At 54.6% G+C, this 17,808-nt stretch overlaps 1 long non-coding RNA gene across 1 annotated transcript; it reads left to right on the top strand.

Moving 5' to 3' along the window:
• The first annotated feature begins 1,491 nt into the window (after positions 1-1,491).
• Positions 1,492-17,547, top strand: LOC143975099 (uncharacterized). Its single transcript, XR_013272324.1, has 2 exons — positions 1,492-1,663; positions 16,786-17,547. It is a non-coding gene; the product is annotated as an uncharacterized LOC143975099 (long non-coding RNA).
• The last annotated feature ends 261 nt before the right edge of the window (positions 17,548-17,808 follow it).

The following is a 17,808-nucleotide window of genomic DNA, read 5'->3' as shown; positions in this document are numbered from 1 at the left end:
TGTTATACTTATGCATATATATTTAAACAATTTTTTTTGTTTTTTTATTTTTGTTTTTCAAAATTACTATAAAACTAAAACAAGCATAAATAATTACATTTAATACTACAAGCATGCTGTATAAAAAGAAAATATCTGTTATACTTATGCATTTATACATATATATATACACAATTTTTTTTTTTTTTTTTTGTTTTTTTTTTTTCAAAACTACTATGAAACTACTACAAGCAAAAACAATTACAATTACTACTACAAGCATGCTGTATAAAAAGAAAATATTTGTTATCGTTATACATATACATTTATAAAATTTCTTTTTTTTTTCAAAACTACTATTAAACTACTGTATAAAAAGAAAATATATCTGATATATCATATATATATATATATATATATATATATATATATATATTTATAAAAATAAATTAGTTTTTTTATCCTTTTTAAAAAAAAAAAAAAAACCTACTACAATCCTGTATATATAAAGAAAAAGATGTTACTCTATAGATTCTCAATGAACCTTTGCCACATTAGTCCATACTCCAAGTCAATCCTGCGGATCAGCTGCTGTTCAATGTCAATGAACCACATATTACCATTTTCATCAACCTGAATGTCAAACCTGTTGTTGATCCCCTGATGGCCGTGGTCCTGTTGGGGGATGGGGATAGCAGCCCGGCACAGTGGACAGGTTGCGCTTTCCTCCATCCACCGCTGGATGCACGTCGTGTGGAATTGGTGAGTGCAGGTCAGAGTGGTCGTGTCTTCTCCACCTTCATACCCTGCAAGACAGATGATACAGATTACCTGCTCCTCGCCACGCGGCTCCATGGCCGGCGGCGGTGCTGGGAGATGTTCAGCAGGCCTGTCGCGGTGTCTTGGCGAACGGCTCCTGTTCCTGGGTGGCTCTGCCTCCTGTCTCCGCCGATGTGGAGCTCTGGATCGCGTCCGGTGGGCGATTGGTGACTCGTCGCCGTCCTGACGTGAACGCCTTCGCCGGGATCTGGGACGTGAAGGCCGAGGCATCCTGTTGATGTTGGATGCCTGTATACCTGAAAAAGGCTAAAAAATTATAATATTAACAATAATATTATAATAGGGGTTAGTAATAGCGATAAATATCAATAAAAATGATAAAAATCGCAGTTATTCGCTGTCAGTCGCTGAAAATCGCAGTGAAATGCAGGAGCTATCCTCTCTGAATGTCACTCCGTCAACTCGCTAAGGAGAAGTGACCTGAGACCGCCTCAGACTGGAGTTAAATAAGAACCTGTGACCAATCACAGCGCCTCTTACTGAAGCACCTGACCTGATGCGCCTCACACCAACTATGTCATATAACACAAACCCATATCAATTTTATATCATTTTATTGATTTTAATTCTAATTCAACAGTATTGGGTGATTTTAATGGTTATTCTTGAATTTGGCCACAAGATGGCAATCTCTGTCTTCTCCGGCTGTAATACCGATCTCCGCCACAGGTGTCTCCTATCCCGATCAGCCGACAGTGATTTTTTGGTTTCATCATCACCCGTCGGCCATCTTTAGTACTGGAAATCTCTATGGAGGAGTGACGAGAGACTGTTACTGAGGGGGAGCTGAGAGGAACGGTCCGCGGGGGCAGAAATGGCGGCCGGGGGGCGCAGAGCTGTGCAGGTGAGGAGGAGAGGAGGGGGGGGGGGAGAGGAGACCGCGGGAATGGTGAGGAGGAAAGTCCGGGGGGGAGACAGAGCTGGAGACCCCAAATCATCCTCAACACCCCCCTCCATGTTCACTATTCCCCCCCCCCCTCCATGTTCACTAATCACCCCCCCAACATGTTCACTAATCACCCCCCTCCGTGTTCACTAACCCCCCTCCATGTTCACTAATCACCCCCTCCGTGTTCACTAATCACCCCCCCTCCCCTCCTGTCATCACCCCCCCCCGAGCCGTGTTCTGTAATAGCCCCCCCCCCGAGCCTTGTTCTGTCATGGCCCCCCCGAGCCGTGTTCTGTCATGGCCCCCCCGAGCCGTGTTCTGTCATGGCCCCCCCGAGCCGTGTTCTGTCACCCCCCCCGAGCCGTGTTCTGTCACCCCCCCGAGCCGTGTTCTGTCACCCCCCCCCCGAGCCGTGTTCTGTCACCCCCCCGAGCCGTGTTCTGTCACCCCCCCCCGAGCCGTGTTCTGTCACCCCCCCCCGAGCCGTGTTCTGTCACCCCCCGAGCCGTGTTCTGTCACCCCCCCCCCGAGCCGTGTTCTGTCACCCCCCCCCGAGCCGTGTTCTGTCACCCCCCTCGAGCCGTGTTCTGTCACCCCCCCCGAGCCGTGTTCTGTCACCCCCCCCCCCCCCGAGCCGTGTTCTGTCACCCCCCCCCCCGAGCCGTGTTCTGTCACCCCCCCCCCGAGCCGTGTTCTGTCACCCCCCCGAGCCGTGTTCTGTCACCCCCCGAGCCGTGTTCTGTCACCCCCCCCCCCCCCCCGAGCCGTGTTCTGTGATCCACCCCCCCCGAGCCGTGTTCTGTCATCCACCCCCCCCGAGCCGTGTTCTGTCATCCACCCCCCCCCGAGCCGTGTTCTGTCATCCACCCCCCCCCGAGCCGTGTTCTGTCATCCACCCCCCCCCGAGCCGTGTTCTGTCATCCACCCCCCCCCGAGCCGTTTTCTGTCATCCACCCCCCCCCCGAGCCGTGTTCTGTCATCCACCCCCCCCCCCCCCCCCCGAGCCGTGTTCTGTCATCCACCCCCCCCGAGCTGTGTTCTGTCATCCACCCCCCCCCGAGCCGTGTTCTGTCATCCACCCCCCCCCCCCCGAGCCGTGTTCTGTCACCCCCCCCCCCCCCCCCCGAGCCGTGTTCTGTCACCCCCCCCCCCCGAGCCGTGTTCTGTCACCCCCCCCCCCGAGCCGTGTTCTGTCACCCCCCCCCCCCGAGCCGTGTTCTGTCACCCCCCCCCGAGCCGTGTTCTGTCACCCCCCCCCCCCCGAGCCGTGTTCTGTCACCCCCCCCCCCCGAGCCGTGTTCTGTCACCCCCCCCCCCGAGCCGTGTTCTGTCACCCCCCCCGAGCCGTGTTCTGTCACCCCCCCCCCCCCGAGCCGTGTTCTGTCACCCCCCCCCCCCCGAGCCGTGTTCTGTCACCCCCCCCCCCCCCGAGCCGTGTTCTGTCACCCCCCCCCCCCCCGAGCCGTGTTCTGTCACCCCCCCCCCCCCCCGAGCCGTGTTCTGTCACCCCCCCCCCCCCCCCCCCCCCCGAGCCGTGTTCTGTCACCCCCCCCCCCCGAGCCGTGTTCTGTCACCCCCCCCCCCCCCCGAGCCGTGTTCTGTCACCCCCCCCCCCGAGCCGTGTTCTGTCACCCCCCCCCCCGAGCCGTGTTCTGTCACCCCCCCCCCCCCGAGCCGTGTTCTGTCACCCCCCCCCCCGAGCCGTGTTCTGTCACCCCCCCCCCCCCGAGCCGTGTTCTGTCACCCCCCCCCCCGAGCCGTGTTCTGTCACCCCCCCCCCCCCCGAGCCGTGTTCTGTCACCCCCCCCCCGATCCGTGTTCTGTCACCCCCCCCCCCCGAGCCGTGTTCTGTCACCCCCCCCCCCGAGCCGTGTTCTGTCACCCCCCCCCCCCCCGAGCCGTGTTCTGTCACCCCCCCCCCGAGCCGTGTTCTGTCACCCCCCCCCCCCCGAGCCGTGTTCTGTCACCCCCCCCCCCCCCCGAGCCGTGTTCTGTCACCCCCCCCCCCCGAGCCGTGTTCTGTCACCCCCCCCCCCCCGAGCCGTGTTCTGTCACCCCCCCCCCGAGCCGTGTTCTGTCACCCCCCCCCCGAGCCGTGTTCTGTCACCCCCCCCCCCCCCGAGCCGTGTTCTGTCACCCCCCCCCGAGCCGTGTTCTGTCATCCCCCCCCCGAGCCGTGTTCTGTCATCCACCCCCCCGAGCCGTGTTCTGTCATCCACCCCCCGAGCCGTGTTCTGTCATCCACCCCCCGAGCCGTGTTCTGTCATCCACCCCCCGAGCCGTGTTCTGTCATCCACCCCCCGAGCCGTGTTCTGTCATCCACCCCCCGAGCCGTGTTCTGTCATCCACCCCCCGAGCCGTGTTCTGTCATCCACCCCCCGAGCCGTGTTCTGTCATCCACCCCCCGAGCCGTGTTCTGTCATCCACCCCCCGAGCCGTGTTCTGTCATCCACCCCCCGAGCCGTGTTCTGTCATCCACCCCCCGAGCCGTGTTCTGTCATCCACCCCCCGAGCCGTGTTCTGTCATCCACCCCCCGAGCCGTGTTCTGTCATCCACCCCCCGAGCCGTGTTTCTGTCATCCACCCCCCGAGCCGTGTTCTGTCATCCACACCCCCCGAGCCGTGTTTCTGTCATCCACCCCCCGAGCCGTGTTCTGTCATCCACCCCCCGAGCCGTGTTCTGTCATCCACCCCCCGAGCCGTGTTCTGTCATCCACCCCCCGAGCCGTGTTCTGTCATCCACCCCCCGAGCCGTGTTCTGTCATCCACCCCCCGAGCCGTGTTCTGTCATCCACCCCCCGAGCCGTGTTCTGTCATCCACCCCCCGAGCCGTGTTCTGTCATCCACCCCCCGAGCCGTGTTCTGTCATCCACCCCCCGAGCCGTGTTCTGTCATCCACCCCCCGAGCCGTGTTCTGTCATCCACCCCCCGAGCCGTGTTCTGTCATCCACCCCCCGAGCCGTGTTCTGTCATCCACCCCCCGAGCCGTGTTCTGTCATCCACCCCCCGAGCCGTGTTCTGTCATCCACCCCCCGAGCCGTGTTCTGTCATCCACCCCCCGAGCCGTGTTCTGTCATCCACCCCCCGAGCCGTGTTCTGTCATCCACCCCCCGAGCCGTGTTCTGTCATCCACCCCCCGAGCCGTGTTCTGTCATCCACCCCCCGAGCCGTGTTCTGTCATCCACCCCCCGAGCCGTGTTCTGTCATCCACCCCCCGAGCCGTGTTCTGTCATCCACCCCCCGAGCCGTGTTCTGTCATCCACCCCCCGAGCCGTGTTCTGTCATCCACCCCCCGAGCCGTGTTCTGTCATCCACCCCCCGAGCCGTGTTCTGTCATCCACCCCCCGAGCCGTGTTCTGTCACCCCCCTCCCCGAGCCGTGTTCTGTCACCCCCCTCCCCGAGCCGTGTTCTGTCACCCCCCTCCCCGAGCCGTGTTCTGTCACCCCCCTCCCCGAGCCGTGTTCTGTCACCCCCCTCCCCGAGCCGTGTTCTGTCACCCCCCTCCCCGAGCCGTGTTCTGTCACCCCCCTCCCCGAGCCGTGTTCTGTCACCCCCCTCCCCGAGCCGTGTTCTGTCACCCCCCTCCCCGAGCCGTGTTCTGTCACCCCCCTCCCCGAGCCGTGTTCTGTCACCCCCCTCCCGAGCCGTGTTCTGTCACCCCCTCCCCGAGCCGTGTTCTGTCACCCCCCTCCCCGAGCCGTGTTCTGTCACCCCCCTCCCCCCGAGCCGTGTTCTGTCACCCCCCCCCCCCCCCCGAGCCGTGTTCTGTCACCCCCCCCCCCCCCGAGCCGTGTTCTGTCACCCCCCCCCGAGCCGTGTTCTGTCACCCCCCCCCCCGAGCCGTGTTCTGTCACCCCCCCCCCCGAGCCGTGTTCTGTCACCCCCCCCCCCCCCGAGCCGTGTTCTGTCACCCCCCCCCCCCCCCGAGCCGTGTTCTGTCACCCCCCCCCCCCGAGCCGTGTTCTGTCACCCCCCCCCCCCCCCGAGCCGTGTTCTGTCACCCCCCCCCCCCCGAGCCGTGTTCTGTCACCCCCCCCCCCCCGAGCCGTGTTCTGTCACCCCCCCCCGAGCCGTGTTCTGTCACCCCCCCCCCCCGAGCCGTGTTCTGTCACCCCCCCCCCCCCCGAGCCGTGTTCTGTCACCCCCCCCCGAGCCGTGTTCTGTCACCGTCCCCCCCCCCCCCCCCCCGAGCCGTGTTCTGTCACCCCCCCCCCGAGCCGTGTTCTGTCACCCCCCCCCGAGCCGTGTTCTGTCACCCCCCCCCCCCCGAGCCGTGTTCTGTCACCCCCCCCCCCCCCGAGCCGTGTTCTGTCACCCCCCCCCCCGAGCCGTGTTCTGTCACCCCCCCCCCCCCCGAGCCGTGTTCTGTCACCCCCCCCGAGCCGTGTTCTGTCACCCCCCCCCGAGCCGTGTTCTGTCACCCCCCCCCCGAGCCGTGTTCTGTCACCCCCCCCCCGAGCCGTGTTCTGTCACCCCCCCCCCCGAGCCGTGTTCTGTCACCCCCCCCCCGAGCCGTGTTCTGTCACCCCCCCCCCCGAGCCGTGTTCTGTCACCCCCCCCCCCGAGCCGTGTTCTGTCACCCCCCCCCCCGAGCCGTGTTCTGTCACCCCCCCCCCGAGCCGTGTTCTGTCACCCCCCCCCCGAGCCGTGTTCTGTCACCCCCCCCCGAGCCGTGTTCTGTCACCCCCCCCCCGAGCCGTGTTCTGTCACCCCCCCCCCGAGCCGTGTTCTGTCACCCCCCCCCCGAGCCGTGTTCTGTCACCCGCTCCCCCCCCCGAGCCGTGTTCTGTCACCCGCTCCCCCCCCCTGAGCCGTGTTCTGTCATCGCTCCCCCCCCCCCCGAGCCGTGTTCTGTCATCGCTCCCCCCCCGAGCCGTGTTCTGACATCGCTCCCCCCGAGCCGTGTTTTGACATCGCTCCCCCCCGAGCCGCGTTCTGTCATCGCTCCCCCCCCCCGAGCCGCGTTCTGTCATCGCCCCCCCCCCCCGAGCCCGTGTTCTGTCATCCCTCCGCCCCCGAGCCGTGTTCTGTCATCGCTCCGCCCCCGAGCCGTGTTCTGTCATCGCTCCGCCCCCGAGCCGTGTTCTGTCATCCGCTCCCCCCCCCCCCCCGAGCCGTGTTCTGTCATCCGCTCCCCCCCCCCCCCGAGCCGTGTTCCTTCATCGCTCCGCCCCCGAGCCGTGTTCCTTCATCGCTCCGCCCCCGAGCCGTGTTCTGTCACCCCCCCCCCCCCCCCGAGCCGTGTTCTGTCACCCCCGCCCGAGCCGTGTTCTGTCACCCCCCGCCCGAGCCGTGTTCTGTCACCCCCCCCCCCGAGCCGTGTTCTGTCACCCCCCCCCCCCCCCCGAGCCGTGTTCTGTAACCCCCCCCCCCCCCGAGCCGTGTTCTGTAACCCCCCCCCCCCCCCGAGCCGTGTTCTGTAACCCCCCCCCCGAGCCGTGTTCTGTCACCCCCCCCCGAGCCGTGTTCTGTCACCCCCCCCCCCGAGCCGTGTTCTGTCACCCCCCCCCCGAGCCGTGTTCTGTCACCCCCCCCCGAGCCGTGTTCTGTCACCCCCCCCCCCCCCCGAGCCGTGTTCTGTCACCACCCCCCCCCCCGAGCCGTGTTCTGTCACCCCCCCCCCCCCCCCGAGCCGTGTTCTGTCACCCCCCCCCCCCCCCCCGAGCCGTGTTCTGTCACCCCCCCCCCCGAGCCGTGTTCTGTCATCGCTCCCCCCCCGAGCCGTGTTCTGTCATCGCTCCCCCCCGAGCCGTGTTCTGACATCGCTCCCCCCCGAGCCGCGTTCTGTCATCGCTCCCCCCCCCCCCGAGCCGCGTTATGTCATCGCCCCCCCCCCCCGAGCCGTGTTCTGTCATCCCTCCGCCCCCGAGCCGTGTTCTGTCATCGCTCCGCCCCCGAGCCGTGTTCTGTCATCGCTCCGCCCCCGAGCCGTGTTCTGTCATCGCTCCGCCCCCGAGCCGTGTTCTGTCATCCGCTCCCCCCCGAGCCGTGTTCTGTCATCGCCCCCCCCCCCCCCGAGCCGTGTTCTGTCATCGCTCCGCCCCCGAGCCGTGTTCTGTCATCGCTCCGCCCCCGAGCCGTGTTCTGTCATCCGCTCCCCCCCCCGAGCCGTGTTCTGTCATCCGCTCCCCCCCCCCGAGCCGTGTTCTGTCATCCGCTCCCCCCCCCCGAGCCGTGTTCTGTCATCCGCTCCCCCCCCCGAGCCGTGTTCTGTCATCCGCTCCCCCCCCCGAGCCGTGTTCTGTCATCCGCTCCCCCCCCCGAGCCGTGTTCTGTCATCCGCTCCCCCCCCCGAGCCGTGTTCTGTCATCCGCTCCCCCCCCCGAGCCGTGTTCTGTCATCCGCTCCCCCCCCCGAGCCGTGTTCTGTCATCCGCTCCCGAGCCGTGTTCTGTCATCGCTCCGCCCCCGAGCCGTGTTCTGTCATCGCTCCGCCCCCGAGCCGTGTTCTGTCATCGCTCCGCCCCCGAGCCGTGTTCTGTCATCGCTCCGCCCCCGAGCCGTGTTCTGTCATCGCTCCGCCCCCGAGCCGTGTTCTGTCATCGCTCCGCCCCCGAGCCGTGTTCTGTCATCGCTCCGCCCCCGAGCCGTGTTCTGTCATCGCTCCGCCCCCGAGCCGTGTTCTGTCATCGCTCCGCCCCCGAGCCGTGTTCTGTCATCGCTCCGCCCCCGAGCCGTGTTCTGTCATCGCTCCGCCCCCGAGCCGTGTTCTGTCATCGCTCCGCCCCCGAGCCGTGTTCTGTCATCGCTCCGCCCCCGAGCCGTGTTCTGTCATCGCTCCGCCCCCGAGCCGTGTTCTGTCATCGCTCCGCCCCCGAGCCGTGTTCTGTCATCGCTCCGCCCCCGAGCCGTGTTCTGTCATCCGCTCCGCCCCCGAGCCGTGTTCTGTCATCCGCTCCCCCCCCCCCCCCCCCCCCGAGCCGTGTTCTGTCATCGCTCCGCCCCCGAGCCGTGTTCTGTCATCGCTCCGCCCCCGAGCCGTGTTCTGTCATCGCTCCGCCCCCCCCCCCCCCCGAGCCGTGTTCTGTCATCGCCCCCCCCCCCGAGCCGTGTTCTGTCATCGCCCCCCCCCCCCCCGAGCCGTGTTCTGTCATCGCCCCCCACCCCCCCCCCCCCCCCCGAGCCATGTTCTGTCATCTGCCAAACCCCCCTTTCCCCAGCCGCGTTGTGTCATCTGCCCCCCCAGTCTGTGTACCAGCAAGTCTTACCCCACCTTTTTCCTGCCACAGACATCTAATGTGGGGATGGATAAATGACACTTCCATGACTGCTAATTTGGAGGGTTGAAGTGGTTGTAATGAAATCTGATCAAAGCATATCCCTCTATAGTGTGTACTTGTCTCAGTCCAGAGCAGTAAGGCCCCTTTCACACTGTGGTCCGTAGTCACCCGATCTCCCATAGGGGAGAGCGGCGCTGTGACAGGTCCGTCCCCTGCGCAGTGTGCAGAGACAGACCTGTCATCTTCCTGCTCAGCGGAGATCACTCCAGCAATCCCCGCTGAGCAAGCGGATATCCACGGGGTGGATCAGCACTGATCCTCCCCATGTGAAAGCACCCTAAGGCTCATTTCTGTCTACTGCCTCGTTCCTCTGATATCTGCATGAATCATTGCTGACACCAAAAAGAAAGGTGACAGGGGAGGGACCTCCATCTGATTGACTAAAACGTGAAAGGAGCTTGGTGAGAAAAAGTGGGGGGAGAGGAGAGCCCTGGAGATAAAATACAATTGTTCTCAGCCATATATGGAGACCTTGATATTATACAAGTAGACTGTATATAGGTGATAATGATATGGGGTGTATATACCGTCTCTAGAGGTTTTATATACACACAGTCCTCAGGTATGTCCATAAATCTGCACTAGATGCAGCCAGTAGTGATAGAGATAGAAGAGAAATCTGTGTATAAAGAAAGGAGGAGAGAGAAGTAATTGTGTATTACTCTGATATGGAGCCTACACAAAATCACATACCTGTACATGATTCTGTGCGCTGGATCAGGGGCGTGCACCGCCAGTGAACCCGCTCCCGCTGTGATTGGACACGGCGGAAGCCAATCAGCGGGTCCAGTGGATGTGATGTCCACCGGGACACACAGATCGTTCTCAGGAGAGGCAGACCGCCATTCCCTCAGAGAGGATGATGGAGATCATGTGATCTGTCTTCCTCCAGTCAAGGCACCCCCACCCCACCCCCACACACAGTATAAAGCACTCCCTACGAGCACATATTATGCTTTGATCGCGGCCACTGTTAACCCCTTCTCTGTCAGTGTCATTAATACCGAGCATTTTTTTGCCCTGTATTAGTGTCACTGGTCCCCAAAAAGTGAGATCTTTCATCCGACTTGGTAGTTGTGCGATTTTCATGCGACTTCAGGGAATGCGATTTCAGGGAATGCCTGTGTAACTTAAAGTGGTTGTATAGTAATTTATTTTACTACAGGGAAAGCTTATAATAAGGCTTACCTGTAGGTAAAAAAATATATCCTAAACCTGTACGGTTTAGGAGATATTCCCCTCGGTATGCGCCGCTGACTGCAGCGGCGCATGCGCACAAGGGGATACTCGGCTGAAAGCCCGGCAGTCGCCGGACCCTACCGGGATGAAATCTCCCCGTGCGCATTCACGGGAGTGACGATATCGCAGCTCCGGCCACTCACAGCGCCGGAGCCGCGATACCCGGAAGAAACGCTGAGGGGGCATGTCAGCTCCCTCGGCGTGGATCGGGCCAGATGTCGGGCCTCGTTCTAAGGTAAGTATTTCATAATGAGCTAGTATGCGGTGCATACTAGCTCATTATGCCATTTCCTTTGCAGGTGGCAAAAAAAAAACATTAGCGGGTATACAACCGCTTTAATGTCTACGGATGTCAATTTGCATCAAAGTTGAAGAGAGTAGTACAGGGACTGCTTTGAAGTTGGTGCAACTTGAAGTTGCACAGATATGGATGATGATCATTGGAAATCATGGGGTACGCCTTGTCATGTGATTCCTATGTCCAAAGTCGCACAAGTGTGATAAAGACCTTAGGCCCCTTTCACACTTGGGACTACAAAGTCGCATGACAAGTCGTACCCCATGATTTCCAATGAGTACCATTCATATCTGTGCAACTTTAAAGTAGTCCCTGCCCTGCTTTGGTCCGACTTGAGGTCCATAGACCTAAAGATTACACAGGCATTGCTTTAAGTCGTGGCAAAAATTGCACAACTTTCAGGTAAAAGGGGCCTTAGTGTCAGATTTGTCTATTGCAATCCCACTAAAAAATCGCCATTACTAGTAAAAAAGCAAAAAAACTAAATCATATATCTCATAGTTGTAGACGCTATGACTTTTGCGCAAGCCAATCAATATACACTTATTGGGATGTAGCAGAATATATATTCCAATAAATTAATGAGAAAAATTTGATTTTTTTGTTTGTTTTGTTTTACATCTTTTTATTGTATATATTTTATAGTAGAAAGTAAAAACTATTATTCTTTTTTTTCCCGCAAAAAATAAAAACCGCAGAGGTGATCAAATCCCACCGAAAGAAAGCTCTATTTGTGGGAAAAAAGGATGTCAATTTTGTTTAGGTGCAACGTCGCAGAACCGCGCAATTGTCAGTTAATTGCCCTGGTCATGAAGGGGGGGTAAACCTTCCAGAGCTGAAGTGATTAATACTAATTAGAATGTCTGTCCTCTCTGCTGTCTCAGCCAATGAGGAAGGGAGTCCTGGGCAGCCAAGACACTTCTGCAACTTTGGTGGATTTAGAGGGACCCGAGGCAAGTATTAGGGGGGCTGGGGGGGGGGGGGCTGCTGAACAGAGAAGGCTTTTTATCTTGATAGGAGAAGTTTGGGGTATATAAAAAGAAAAAACAAACCTTTATACGGGATTTAAAGCAGAGCTCCACCCAAAGGGTAAAGCTCCTTTTTGTTTGTTTGCATCCTCCACTGCCACATTTGGCACTTTTGTGGGCGGCGGGGGGCTACCTGGTTTAGACAAGTACTTGCTCCCACTTCTGGCTCAGATCACCATGGCGAACTTACCCGGAACTTCGCCCCCTACCCATCCTACACACAGGTCCCAGAAGACTGCGGGACCATTAACAAGGCACAGCGTGACTCGCGCATGCACAGGAGGTAACAGGCTGTAAAGCTGCAAGGCTTCACTTCCTGTTTCCCTTACCAGAGGTGTTGGCGCCTGCACCCAAAGCCAGTTGAAGAATTGGCTCAGGATAGGACATCGCGGGATCCCTGGACAGGTAAGTGTCCTTATTTTTTTTATTTTTATTTTTTTTTTTAAATGTTGCATTTACAGAATTTGTAGCTGCTGAATTTTTTTACAAAGTAGCCTGGAGTTTTTTTTTTTCCCTCAGTTTAGGCCGATAAGTATTCTACATATTTTTGGTAAAAAAAAATCACAATAAGCATTTATTGATTTGTTTTGCGCAAAAGTTATAGACAAAATGGGGGATAGATTTATGGCATTTTCATAAATTTTTTTTTTTTTTACTAGTAATGGCGGTAATCTGCGATTTTTATCATGACCGCGACATTATGGCGGACACATCGTACAATTTTGACACGTTTTTGGGACCATTGGCATTAATACAGCGATCAGTGCGATTAAAATTGCATTGATTTCTGTAAAAATGTCACTGGCAGTGAAGGGGTTAACACTAGGGGCAGGAGAGAGGTTAATATGTATCCTATTTTGTGTTCTAACTGAAGGGGGGATGGGACTGTGCAGGGAAACTAACAGATCGCTGTCCATACTCTGTGTGTACAGACGATCTGTCAGTTCCCTGCTCAGAGAACCGGAAACTGTGTGTTTACATGCACAGCTCCCGGTTCTCCGTGTGCCCCGAGCGGCTCGGGGAGCGAGCTGGGTGCGCACGTCCCCCCTAGTGGCCGTTTATGTTACCAACGTAGCAAAACGGTGATTCGCACAGCTGAGCCAACAACTGCTGAGTACAACTGCGGCGGCTGGTCGGCATGCGGTTAAGATGGGAAAACTTCAGTTCTCCTCCGACTCCTCCAAGAAGAGGGGTGGGCGCAGCTGGCTGCAGCTCTTGGCTGTATTCTAAGATTCAGAGCAAGCTGTTGATCAGGAAGCTGGGTGGATCCCAACAATATGGTCGGGATCCTTCCAGAGGCTGTAACTTCCCTGCCATGTTCGCTGACAGCAGGCAATAGCCCATAATAAGCCGACTCCGGGTCACAGGAGTGCAAAAGTAAGTGCGCGCTTGTTGCCGAGAAAGCTTTTATTGAATTATGAAACAGACAATTTTAGTGAACTGTTCTAAAGTAATAATATTGTTTATCCTTTTAGACATCATAACAAGCAGCCCCCAGGCTTCCTAGTAGCATTGGCACTGAAAAACTTTGGTAATGTGCTGCCACCTGGTGGAACTGGAAAATATCAGCTTTGATCTTTCCCTTTTTTAAATGTTTGTGCATGCCCAGTGCGTGCCCGGCTGTGAAGGCACAGCCGGGCGCCCACAGAATGACGGCACTGTGGAGAGGAGGGGGAGAGGAACGAGGTTTCCTGCACCCACATCGCTGGACCGTGGGACAGGTGAGTATCTGATTATTAAAAGTCAGCAGCTACACTTTTTGTAGCTTCTGACTTTTATATGGGTGGAACTCCGCTTTAAGCAAAACTTCAGGCAAAAATGAAGCCGCTTTTGTAGCAATATTCACTTTCAATCCAGAGAATTTCCCCTGTAAGTACGTCTTTTCTGCCACAAGATGACCTGAGTTTGATGTCCAGCATCATTCAACCCACTTATTCTGAGCCCAGATCACCCTGGACCCCCTGTGATTGGACAGTGAAAAGAGAAGCAACACAGCGATGAGCTAATCTTTCACGCTGCTTTCTCCTAACAACATTCTTGTTGGCACATGAACTGATTGGCTGCTTGTGCTGCTTATTCTTATCACACTCCATACTTACTGTACAGAAACTGCAATAGGCCGACACCAGCTCAGATTTAGGTCCTTACACTCCTTGAAATTTTAAAAATACATTTACTTATATATTAATTACAGAACTGCATTCATGCTTGTCTTTTAATATCTGCCTAGATTTCAGATTTAAAATTAAACTAAACTTTGTTTTCATTGGATAAGGGCTGAAGAAACCAAAGTGCCTCATGTGCGTTCCTTTTGCCTGCTGCCAATCCACGTCTAACACTGGATATCATAATGACATATTCTCTATACATTGCCAACATTTTAAGTGGCAAACTATGGTGGCTGTGACATGCATTTAAAAGAGAAGTATGGGGTTTGGGGTTTTTGCAGATTTATACTTACCTAGGTGGATGCTGCATCGCTCCCCCGCCGGCTCTAACACTGAGAACTGAGAGATCTAACACCGCAGATCGCTCTTTTCTTACAGCTCCCTGAGTAGAGAGCTCAGTCACTGCTCACTGTAGTGCTGGGCTGTGGATTGGAAGGGAGCGGCCGGCTCAGGCTTTAAGTGGCTCGCTGAGAGGCTAAGCCGGGTGCTGGTCCAGGTTTGTGGGCGGATCCCGCCTCCAGTGTCGCGATCTTGCCTGGACCGGTTCTGTGACGTCAGCTGACAGCGGACTTCAGCCCACTGTCTGCTAAAAACGGGTTACACGAGTGCAGAACAAACTACATTTTTTTTTCAATATGTTCCTCAATAGCCGCTTTGTGTGCACCAAAGGTCTTTGCAAACCTCAATTTTACCTTGTAAAAGTAGTGCTGGCACCATCATTGTACTGCATGTATCCTGTACAGATAGCAGAGCTTTGGGAGGGGCACAGCTGTCCTTAACCACTTCCCGCACAAGGCCGTCATATGATGTCCTGGACTTTGAGTGGAGATATCTGAATGATGGAGTTGCAGGCATCATCCAGATATTTTTTTTCTGCCAGTGATTCCCTGCACAGTAAAAACAATCATAGTGGCTGTTTTTACAGGTGGCAGGAGGGGCCGTTTACCATAGAGCTGACCAAGGACTAGATGGTCCCCGGCCATCTCTATGACCTTCGGAGGCCGGGTACGACGTTAAGACATCACTTCCGGCCTCGGCAAATGTAAACACTACTGTGTTTTTAACGGAAACGGCTGAGATTGTGTGTTTTTTTTTTTTTTTTTTTTTCTGAGGTCTTATAGACCCCACATCTCTCTCTAACAAGGACCTGTCATGCACTATTCCTATTACAAGGGATGTTTACATTCCTTGTAATGGGAATAAAAGTGATTACACTTTTTTTCCTTTTCAATATTTTTTTTTTTTAAGAGTAAAAAAATATATATATATTTATATATATATATATAATTTTTTTTTTTTTTTTTTTTTTTTTTTTTTGGAACACCCCGGTCCCACACACAGAAGTGAACACATATGTAAAACTGCATTCACACCACACATATGAGGTATTGCCATGAATGTTGTAGTGAGAGCAATAATTCTATCCCAAGACCTCTTTTGTAACTATAAACGGGTAACCTGTAAACATTTGTAAAATGTTGCCTATGGAGATTAAGTACCGAATTTGACATGTTGGGTATCTATTTTCTTGGCGTAACATCATCTTTCACATTATACAAAAAAATTGGGCTAACATAATGCTTGTGTGTGTGTGTGTGTGTGTGTGTGTGTGTTTTTTATATTTATTTTTATTTTTTTTAATCAAGAAACAGTTTTTAAAAAAAAAAAGGCATTTTGAAAAATTGCTGCACAAATACCGTGTGACATAAAAAGTTGCACTGACCGCCATTTTATTCCCTGGGATCTCTGCTAAAAAATATATGTTTGGGGGTTCTTTGGAGTTGTTTTATAGCAAAAAATTATGATTTTTACATGTAGGCAAGGAATGCTAAAATACACCTGGGCTGAAAATTGTTCAAATTAGTTCACTTTAAAAAGAAAAAAACATTTTTTTGCAGGTTAAAGTGCTTTAAAAAAAAAAAAATATATATATATATTTGAGCCTGAAAAACATTGCACTAGCGATCAGCAGATTGCTGGTTCTGTGCAGGTCTCCTGCAGACCTGTCAGTGCATTTGTGTGCCCGTACATCCCGTATGGGCAATGCAGATACACTGAGAGGAAGAATCGATGAACTACCTAGAGAGCTCCACAGCACTGTAGTTGTTCATTGAGAATTACAAGCCGACATCCGCAAAGAATGTCGGTACTTGTAGTTCATTCACAGAACTCTAAGAAAAAATGATGCAGCTGTGTGGGCAGAGCCCCGCATGGCTGTGCTAATTTTGAAAAACTAACCAATAGTACGTGGAACTTCTCCCCATACTGCTGTCACAGGGAGGGGGAATTGGGCAGCGGCTACAGAATTGGGAACATGTTACATGTTCCACCCTAAAAACGTGTGGCACATGTTCCCAAAGATGGACTTATCCTTAAAGTTATGCTATACTTGTGTTATACTTACCTGCTCTGTGAAGAAGTTTTGCATAGAGCAGTCCTGTTCCTCCTCTTCTCGGATCCCCTGCTGGCACTCCTGGCTCCTCCCTCCTGCCCAGAGCAAGCAGCTTGCTGTGGGGGCACCCGAGTAGGCTTGCTTCCTCGCCCCTGCTCTGTGCGTCCATTTAGACGCAGAGCGGCGCTTGGCCTTGGTCCCCCCCTCTCTCTCTCTACTCATTGGCCGACTGACTTTGACAGCAGCGAAAGCCAATGGCGCCCGCTGTTGTCTCAGCCAATGAGGAAGCAGAGTCCCCGGGCAGCCTTTAAAGAAGCTTTGAAAAACCTTCTGCCTCTTAGAATCACTTTAAACTACAGGCTGCCTGCAAGAAACTGCAGGGGGTGGGGGGGGCAGACACCAGGCCAGTCACCCTGAACGGGGCGAGAGAGCAGCGCTGACTGGTTTTTATTATAGGAAGCTCCTGAACAGGGGAAAGTGCAGCAGTTGTTGCATGCTGGATTACTGCACAGATCTGGAAGAAATGCACAAAGGACACCAACATTCAAATAACTATACACACCCCTCTTCTATTTAGACACAATTGCAGCTTTTGATATATTGTATTTGAACATGGTGTACATTGGCTTTGCTCTAATACTTTATCTTTGTTTCCTTATTTTCTTTTTTTAGATGAAAGCTGAACTGGGGACAAAATTCATCAGCCAGCTGGCGTTTTATGTTTTGGACTTTATGCTTGAGGAATACCCGTGTTTGATCTAGACACCTTCCCAGACTGGGCACCACACAATGTATAAAGAAGTAGCATCTCTATAATTAAAGATGTTGTTGTACCAACCTTTTCTGACTGGAATAATGTGAATTCAGACTCTTTTGCACTAAATTGTCCGTTGTTTCAAAATGTTCTTTAGTCGAATGTGTGTACCAGTTTCCGGACTGTGAGGTCATTGTTGGCCAAACATCAGGAGCTGGAGACTTGTAACATCATTGAGATATGAGGCTCGTGATGTCACTTTTGTATCTGGAAATCCCCACTGAAGTCCTATTCAGCCAGTTATGTGGCTCAGCTTACAAAACTTTAATATCAGTATAAGGAACCTAATTTAAAAAAAAATGATTGATAAATGGGCTAAAATAAAGTTTATCATCCTTGTGTAAAGCTTCATGAATTTGGCCAGTTATACTAAACTCACATTTTCATGGTCTTCCTTCCACTAACCTTGTAATGGTTGAGCAGGTTGTCTGAATAGGACTATGTGGGTACCAGAGTTTGACCACCCTGCCCAGTGCTCCCAGTAATGTAACAGACCTGTGTGTGTGTTTATTTTTTATTTTTTGTTTTTTTATGGTATCTTATTAACTTAGAGAGAACAACAATAGACTCTCGAGTGTTAAAAAATAATTTTGAATAAAGCAATGCAATGATTGTATTAATGTTTGTGTTATAGCCAAATTATTTCATACTTGGATGGGAAGGGGGCTCTGAAGCCTAGTTCACACAGGCCGAATGTCGGGGGGGGGGATTCGACCCGTGTGTACTGCAGCCAGTCCGATGAAAGCCAGCTTCTGTCAAAGAGGGCATGACCAAAAAAGGTGTGCTGACCAGAGTGTTCTGGCAGGCAAGGGGTAGGGGGGCGTCCCCCTGTCTGAACACGGTATCACAGCAGGGAAGAGCGCTGTACTAACATCAGATAG

Source organism: Lithobates pipiens, unplaced genomic scaffold (genome assembly GCF_037356315.1).
Source record: "Lithobates pipiens isolate NorthernLeopardFrog02 unplaced genomic scaffold, aLitPip1_a1.2 Scaffold_13, whole genome shotgun sequence".
In the NCBI taxonomy this organism is placed as follows: domain Eukaryota; kingdom Metazoa; phylum Chordata; class Amphibia; order Anura; family Ranidae; genus Lithobates; species Lithobates pipiens.
Note: the sequence above shows the minus strand (reverse complement) of the source record. Positions and strands in the feature narration are given on the sequence as shown.